We start from the raw sequence: 7,744 nt of genomic DNA, 5'->3' as shown, positions 1-7,744 counted from the left end.
TCAGATAGGTGCCTGATGCTGTGGAGGGGAATCCCGGAGCTGAGGCAGAGGCCTCCGTTGTTCCCTTCCCTTCTGAGGGCCTGGGGACTGCTGCGGCACCCTTGGCCCTGAGGCAGCCCCTTCAAGCCTGCCTTAGTGCCCAGTGAGTGTGCCTGCAGCTCTGCTGCCGCCACAGTGCCCTTAGTCCCCGGATGGATGTGTCTGTGGAGCTGGTGGGAGCCATTTCCTTCCACACCCATCTGACACCTCGGCTCCTGGAACAACTCGTCATAGGTGGCCAGATCTGTGTGCTCCCCCATTAGCCTGGGCTGGGAGAACGCACCCCCATTCTCATGGTCTCTTGTGGGGGGCTATTGTGCCTTCTGCTGACCCAGTACACCCCTGTGTTGTGTGATGTATTCTTGACAAATGAAGCTTGCTCGGAGTCAGAGGGCAGCGCTAAAGATGAATTAGATAGTGCTGGGCAGGGAGTCTCCTGGGAACACCTCTCCTGGGGCTCCAGACATGACAACGACAGCTTCCAAAGGAGCCAGCTTCCAGAGTAGCCGGCAAAGCAACTCCAGGATTCATTCGTTTGTTCCCTTCCTACCAGGAAGTCCCACCAGTCACAGCTTTGCACTTCTAGCCAGCCTTTCCAACTGTGGAACCTCCTGGGGGTGTGGGACTCAGCCCATTCTTCCTGGACCCCTCAACTCCTTTGCGGGGATGAATCTCCGTGGAAGGACAGAGCGAGTTTACCTTTTCTTCTTACGTACGCACTAGCAGGGCCTGGAGAAGCTGCCAAGCTCGGACCACTAACCTTTCAGCACCCTCTGGTCACACCCCAGACCAGCGGCATTCCCGGAGGACCTGTGTCACAAGAAAGGCGCTGTCACCAAATGTGTTTGGCCTTGGCTCCCCGAGAATCAGAGCCCAGCGAATCCAGGGGAGGCCAGGCTAAGCTGGCTGGACTTGGTGTCAGACCCAGAATCCTCCTGCTCCTTCATGGGTTCCTCACTTGCCCTTCAAACAAGGTCCTGCCCCCAGAGAGAAGGAAACCACGTTTGCAGCAGAGAGACTCATCAAACCAACCGACACTAGAAGGTGAGGTCACAGCAAGAACACTCCCTGAGGCCAGCAGTGATTTTCTTAACACGTGCTGGGTTGCATCAGGGACCTTGTCACACTGACATCCTCCTTACCCTTGATCTCTAGACAGCTTGATCTGAGGCCAATATCGACACACCTCACAGGTGTCCCACACACTCTGACCTTCCACAAGGCACAGAGATGGAAGAAGCAGTGCCCTCCAGCCCTCGGAGAGCTGGGAAACCGCGTCCTGCCAGCAGCACCAAAACTCCTGGAAAGAGATCCAAAAGCCTAGAAGAGAAAAAGAAGACAAGTGGCGAAGGGACTTGACGGGGGATGGGAAAACAGTCTGACAAATGAAATTTGAAATAGAAAACATTTCTGAAGGTTTAAAAATCCCAGTTTGGGATTGAGTAGAGACCCCAGGCAAGGCTAGTGAAGACACAGGTTGTATTGCTGGGTTCGGAGCCCCCAGGGAAGTCACCTAAGCACAGCAGAGGTTTCCTTCTTCCTGTAAACATCCTAAGACCCAGACCCCTTCCATCTTGTTGCTCTGTCATCTTCACAGTGCTGGGTTTTTTTCCAACTCGAGGCCCAAAACCACTGCCCCACCTGCCTCCCTCCTGCCCACTCATTTCTACTCCCCTGCTCCAGAATTTGAAGTCAGCCCTTCTTAACACACCACAGGTGAGGTGTGGTGGGTGGGGTCCTTAGCCTGCCCCTCACCACCACCACAGAGAAAGTCACCCTGCCAAGCCCCACACAAATTCTGCCTGTCCAGCCTCCCCTGCCCCAGGCTCTGCTTATGGCCACACTCAGGTAGCCTGGCTGGCTCTCGGCCTGCCTTTGCGGCTTTTACTGGAGCCAAGTGGTTGTGGCATCTCTGACAGGAAGGCCCCTTGCTCTAAGAGAATGGGAAGAGCAAACAGAGCCACTTCCCCCAGGGAAGGGTTAACCCACTTTGTGTGCGGCTGGCCCTGTGACCCTCTGAGCACGGCATGAGGCCTAGTGACCATGAGCCAAACTGAGCTAGGCTGCTCACAAAAGCCTAAACTAACTGTGTTGCCCGTCAGTAATCAGTTTCTTTCCCTCTAATTGATCAATCACTGAGGGACAATCAGTTTCTGCCCTTCGCGCCAAGATGATTAAATCCTTGCTACCAAGACGATTAAATCCCCACTCAAAGAGCAGAAAGAAACCTGATGTCTTGACTGCCCCGGGAAAATGCTTCTGGGGCGTGGCAATCCTGTGTAGCACCACCCATGCCAGACCCAGGCTCTCTGGATAGGACGCTACTGAAGGCTGCAGAGTTAGTCAGCAGCATCTGGCCCTGCTTGACCCTGGGAGCCTCATCCTCAAACCCTTGCTGCTATGGCGCCTAATGACACATGATGACAGGCCACCACCTGCCTGTGGCACCTGACAGGAAAGAAATGAGCAGGCGAGTCTCTAAAAGGCCTAGTGCAGAGTCCCCACCGGGCACACTCAGAAACTTGTGATTTTTCTCTCACTTATAAACTGAAGAGTTGATTTTGGGAAACTGCAGCCTGTTAGCCTCTCTCACTGATAGGTCTCTGAAAGGCACCTCCCTCTGAGAAGGGCAGTGCCATCCCCTTCACCCACAGACCTCCCATCAGGGCCTCTGCTGAAGTGGGTTTTGCAGAGGATCTGCTCACAGAGGGAAGAGAACGGTTGCAGGAGATGGGGGGCCGGGGGAGCGGGGGGGAGGGAGCGGACGGGCAGGGCGAATGCTTTTCCTCCTGGGTTACAGGGTCTGAGGTTTGCTGTAGGTGTTGGCCTTGGATGCCCACCCACTGCTAAAGGACGCTGAAATGAAGTAGCTTGGAGAGTAAACCCTGTTAAAAGGAGAAAGGCTTGGGAAGAGCCCTACGCTGGTCCTGAGACATCCCCTCCTACAGTGGAGCTGAGACATCCTGAGGGCCATGTAGGGACAGCCGGCCAAGATCCAGCAGGAGCTTCCCAAAGACCAGCTGCTGAACATCACACTCACCCTGGAGAGACCTCAGGGTGACTCTGGAGGACACTGAGTCCAGGAGCAGCAGGTAAATCTGGGATTGGAGGGGAGTGGGCAGCCCTGCTTCCTCCATTCACTCCTGGAGCCCTTGGAACCATTCCTAACGGTGAACGAACCCGTGTCGGGGCGACGGAACGGAAGTGGGGTTTGCTGGTGCAAGGGCAAGAGGGAGTATCTTCATTGAGACAGCTTGCCCTGTCCTTCCTGCACTGCTGGGGTCGGAGCTGGGGAGAGGCTGCACACCCCACTGAGGCCGCACCCCATCCGGGAAGTCATGGCAAGGCAGTCAAGGCCACGGCCCGGGGCACAAGAACCCAAAACCCACCCAACAGCTGCATCTGAAGTACCCACAGGAAGAAGACTGCTATCTGGTGAGCGGTTGGCCCCAAAAGACATGTTCGTGTCCTTACCCAGTACCTAAGTGTGGACTTCTCTTGCAGGTATAATTGAGACCCTGCGGGGAAGTCATCAGATCTGCGGCAGACCCTCATCCAAGGGCCATCACCCAGAAGCTAGCCACACAGAGGGGAGGCCAGGAGATGAGAGTCATGTGATCATAACCTAGAAGCCATCAGAAACTGGGGAGGGAGAGAGAGGTCTTTCCCTGAATGGTGTGTAGAGTCTTAGTCACTTTTTTTTTAATTTTATGTTTCAAACCCTTAATAATCTTGCTGATCAGAGAAAGACTGCAGCCCACCCTCAACACCTGGCTGGCTGGGAGCAGCCTTCATGCACAACCAGCCCCGTTTCTGTTCCCTCCCGCTCCTTAAACCGTGACCTAGGTTCACCATGACCCCTCCCCCTGCTTCCAATCCTTCCTAAAGATGCCCCAGCTCAACCCCTGAGTTGATACCAGAACCAAAGTTAGTTGGGGCGTCACAAAGCCTCTAGGCAGAGGTGCCCATTTAGGAGATTACAGGGAACGGAGAATCAGAATATCTCCCTTATATCCCTAGCCTCCAGCAAGGACATTTCCAAAATTGCTGCTTGGGCGCCCTGCTCTACCTGAACAGCTTGTTTTCTGGTCTCATCACTTCCATGATGGTTACCTTCTGGTCTTCTAACCCTCAAGTAGAGCATATTCCCATCCCATCTTTATAGGAGGAAGCCAAGGTGCCTGTGACAATGTCAGTCTCAGTGACATGGAGCCAGGGCTCCAATGGGGCAGGAGTGAAGAGCGGCATACTGGCCCTGGATGCCTCAATCTGGACCTCTGAGTGTTACCGAATGAAAGCATCCATCCTGGCAGACCAAGTAGGAGACCCAGGGGACCACCAGGGGGCAATTGCAACAGTCTCTGGCTGAGGCACTGGGTATAGGACTTTGATTTGGGTTTGCCTGATCAGGGAAGGATATTGCTGACTTACCCACCAGTAGCTGGTCCCTTGGGTCTTCCCGAGAGCACGCTGTCCATGCTCACTGTGGGTCCAGGACACAGTGCAGCTCCTCACAGGGACCTCAGCAGCACAAGTGAATGAGCTTGGCTCATATCTGTCCTGGAAAGCGACAGACATGTGGGACCAGACACAGGATCCAGGAGGACCTGAAATCTAGCGTCTGCAACCAAGCTCTCCCCAGCCCTCTCCAACAATAATGCAGCTAAGAAAAGCAGTCTGTTGGAAGTGAGTGATGGATGGCCAGACAGAACAGTCCATGTAGGCAGCAAGGGGGACTGCATGCTTGATGGGGCTGCAGCCCAGCCTCAGTCACGTGACAACTCCAGCAACAGGCTGCAGCTTCCAGAATGATGACAAGCAGATCCTGGAGGAGGGGTCTTGGAACCCCACCCACCCACAGAACTCACAAAGCAGGCTGTTAAGCCAGGTTGGCAGGTATTGCCTTCACTCCTCCCCTCACCCCCACCCCCACCAAGCCCCACCAACACTTGCTTTCTTAGCCAGAAGGTCTACACCCCCTTAAAACAATCTAGTCCACACAGCAAGGCAACCCTTTGTCCCTTTACACAGTGGGGCTCTGTGTGCCAATTTCCCAGCAGCCCTTGTGGCCAGGTCCCTGCCCCAGCTAACTGTAAAGACAGATGCAGTGAACACTTGATTTCACCCCAGAGAGCTTTTCTCGAAGGGGAAATAACAAAAACACCTGCTTGCACAAGCCCACCAATGAGGGTGGAAGAGGAACTCAGAAAACAGAGCTGGCAAGACGCAGCTAATGTGGACAGTCAACTTGACATGACCTGTAATCACCTAGGAGCCAAACCTCGGAGCATGCCTGTGAGGGTGTTTTTATATTAAGTTAGCTGAGGTGGGATGACACCATGAACATGGGTGGCACCTCCCATGGACTGGGGTCCCAGGCTGGCGTCCTGACAGTGCATGAGATGTGATCGGGTACCTCAGTACCTCATATGCCTTCCGCCATACCTTCCCAGTCATGATGGACTATGTCATCGAGCTATGAGCCAAAACATGCCTTTTCTTTCTTAGGTTGCTTTTGCCAGGAGTAAGTAATAAGAAAAGTAACTAGTAAACAGGATGGGTGTCTGTGCCTTCCAGAGCCAGCCGCCTACCCAAGACAGAGGCCTCCCCAGCTCTGGGTCTCGGCCTTGGCTTTAATCCCAGAGGCAGAGACCAGTGGATCTCTGTGAGTTCGAGGCCAGCCTGGTCTACAAAGCTACACAGAGAAACCCTGCCCTAAGGGAAAAAAATAAAAAGATCCAGAAAACACCCATGGTGAATAGTAGAAGGGAACATTTTTTTTAAAAGCCAAACAGGTTTAACCAAATCCATGAGACCTTCCCCCATACAGAAAACCCTAGGAAAGCACAGGTAACCTTATTCAAGTATGCTCTTAAGTGTGTGCTATAGGTGCCTGACTATTTACACATGAACCAAGAGAAAAACTCAACTCTTCAGAGACAGAAATCCAATCACCTTGCAGAGCTCAAGAGGACAGCATCGTCTCCCCCCACAGATAAAGTGCCCCCGTCCCAACATTAAGGTTTTAAGAAATTAAAATTAAACATTTACTTTTCAATCACATACAACAGGACACCCCAGACTCTGTATACTCTGTCCTTCCCTTGGCTGGCCCCTCGCTTGGTCTATGGAGGACCGGGTAGGAGACACTGAGAGGGACTTGGGGAGAGACCCCACAGCAGCCTTACTCCTTTGCCTGTTGGCCCTCTCCGACAAGGTTTGATCAAATATCTTCCGTGCCCGGGCAAGGATGCAATTTTCTCTACGCAAGAAACGTTTCCCATTGTATGTTCTCCTGAGCACAACTGACTTCACCCTGTGGTATAATAGCCCTCTTTTCTCGCTCTCCTTTTATTTTCTTTTTATAGTGAAAATTGTTTTTCTTGCAGTGCAGGGACACCAGGAACACGCTGAATGAATAGCAGATTTCCCTCCCTCCAATGAACAACGGGGACAGCATTGTACCCAGACAAACAGAGCTGAGAACTTGGGTCCTGGGGAGGAAAGCCTCGCCTGGGAGAAATCTTAACAGCAAAGAGGTTAGCATTGATCAGAAGTCGTCGGGGGCCTCTCTGTGTGAGTTTGTCCGTAAACGAAAGTCTGCATTGACTTTCATTTCGTTCTTATGACAACCATCGCTGCTGAGCGCCCAGCTTCCCCTTCTCACTGAGCTGTCCCTTTCCAATAACTTGCTTGCATGGATCTCTTTCCTGGTTGGACCAGAGCTGTCCTCTCCACCCCTAGCCCTGTGAACTCGAAGCCAGGAAGCTTCTTCAGTCCAAGTCACCCTTAAAAAGGCAGGACTATCCAAGGGCAACTCCTTAGGTTTCCCAGACACTATTGATAGTCGAGCTTGCCCCTTTGGGTCAAGCTCCCGAGACGACCATGAACACAGTCTCTGTGCTAGCCTTGGGAATGGAACAGTAAGATGCTACAGCAGTTTCAGCAAAGGACGGGGTATCCTGCAGTGTGACCTACTGAGGAGACCTGCAGTGGGAAAAGCACAGAAACGGACCACCTGCACCGATTCTGGAGCCAGGGAGGCTGGGGTAGCTGTGGCAAACAAGCCAGCAGAGAAAGCTGGCCGTGGTGAGAGGCTGAAGTTCTGGAGGACGGAACTGGGCTGATGAAGGCTTGTCAAGGTCATGGCTTTGTCCTAAGGATGTCCAGAGCCTTCTCACGCTCTCTCACCCTTTTCTCAAGGTCAGAAGTGTACTTTTAAGGACCAGGCTAGAGGCTGCCACTGGACAACACTGCCCCTCACTATCAGAGCCACAGAAAGCCATGCTAGAACATCAAGTTTCAATGGACGAGAGGTATCAAGGGTAGGAGCACGGTCTGGGACAGTCATAGAAAAAAATTGCTGGGGAAGCCAGGGACATTCTGGAATCACCCAAGCCAACAGCTCTTGGCACTGGTCAATGAAGAATTGACCGATAAAATAATAAACCTGCCAAGAGGTGGGAAATAGCAAAGGGATTTATTGTCACTGTTGTTGAGGAGGGGGCTGATACGAAAGAAAGGAATTTATTGTGGGGGGCACACAGGTCACAGCATGAGTATAGGGTCAGAGGACAAGACTGTGGAGTCGGTTCTCTCCTTCCAACTTTCTAATGTTCATGAGGTAAGTGAGGTATGGCAGAGCTCTGAAACAAACTGAGTTTCCTGGAGAGCCTGAGGTAAGACAGTACTGCAACAGGAACTT

The 7,744-nt window shown here is 52.8% G+C and overlaps 2 long non-coding RNA genes across 3 annotated transcripts; one reads left to right on the top strand and one right to left on the bottom strand.

Annotated features, from left to right (window-relative positions):
- Positions 1-425: 425 nt before the first annotated feature.
- On the bottom strand, positions 426-4,933 carry LOC110340990. Its single transcript, XR_002382848.2, has 3 exons — positions 4,471-4,933; positions 1,182-1,359; positions 426-849 (listed from the first exon to the last, which is right to left on the bottom strand). It is a non-coding gene; the product is annotated as an uncharacterized LOC110340990 (long non-coding RNA).
- LOC110340989 lies at positions 2,813-7,514 on the top strand. Of its 2 annotated transcripts, XR_005871417.1 has the most exons (3): positions 2,813-3,474; positions 3,544-3,714; positions 4,205-7,514. It is a non-coding gene; the product is annotated as an uncharacterized LOC110340989 (long non-coding RNA). The 2 variants fall into 2 exon arrangements; XR_005871416.1 differs by having other exon boundaries at positions 2,813-3,714.
- The last annotated feature ends 230 nt before the right edge of the window (positions 7,515-7,744 follow it).

Source organism: Mesocricetus auratus, unplaced genomic scaffold (assembly GCF_017639785.1).
Source record: "Mesocricetus auratus isolate SY011 unplaced genomic scaffold, BCM_Maur_2.0 Super-Scaffold_100027, whole genome shotgun sequence".
In the NCBI taxonomy this organism is placed as follows: Eukaryota; Metazoa; Chordata; class Mammalia; order Rodentia; family Cricetidae; genus Mesocricetus; species Mesocricetus auratus.
This window is presented reverse-complemented; position numbering and strand designations above follow the sequence as displayed.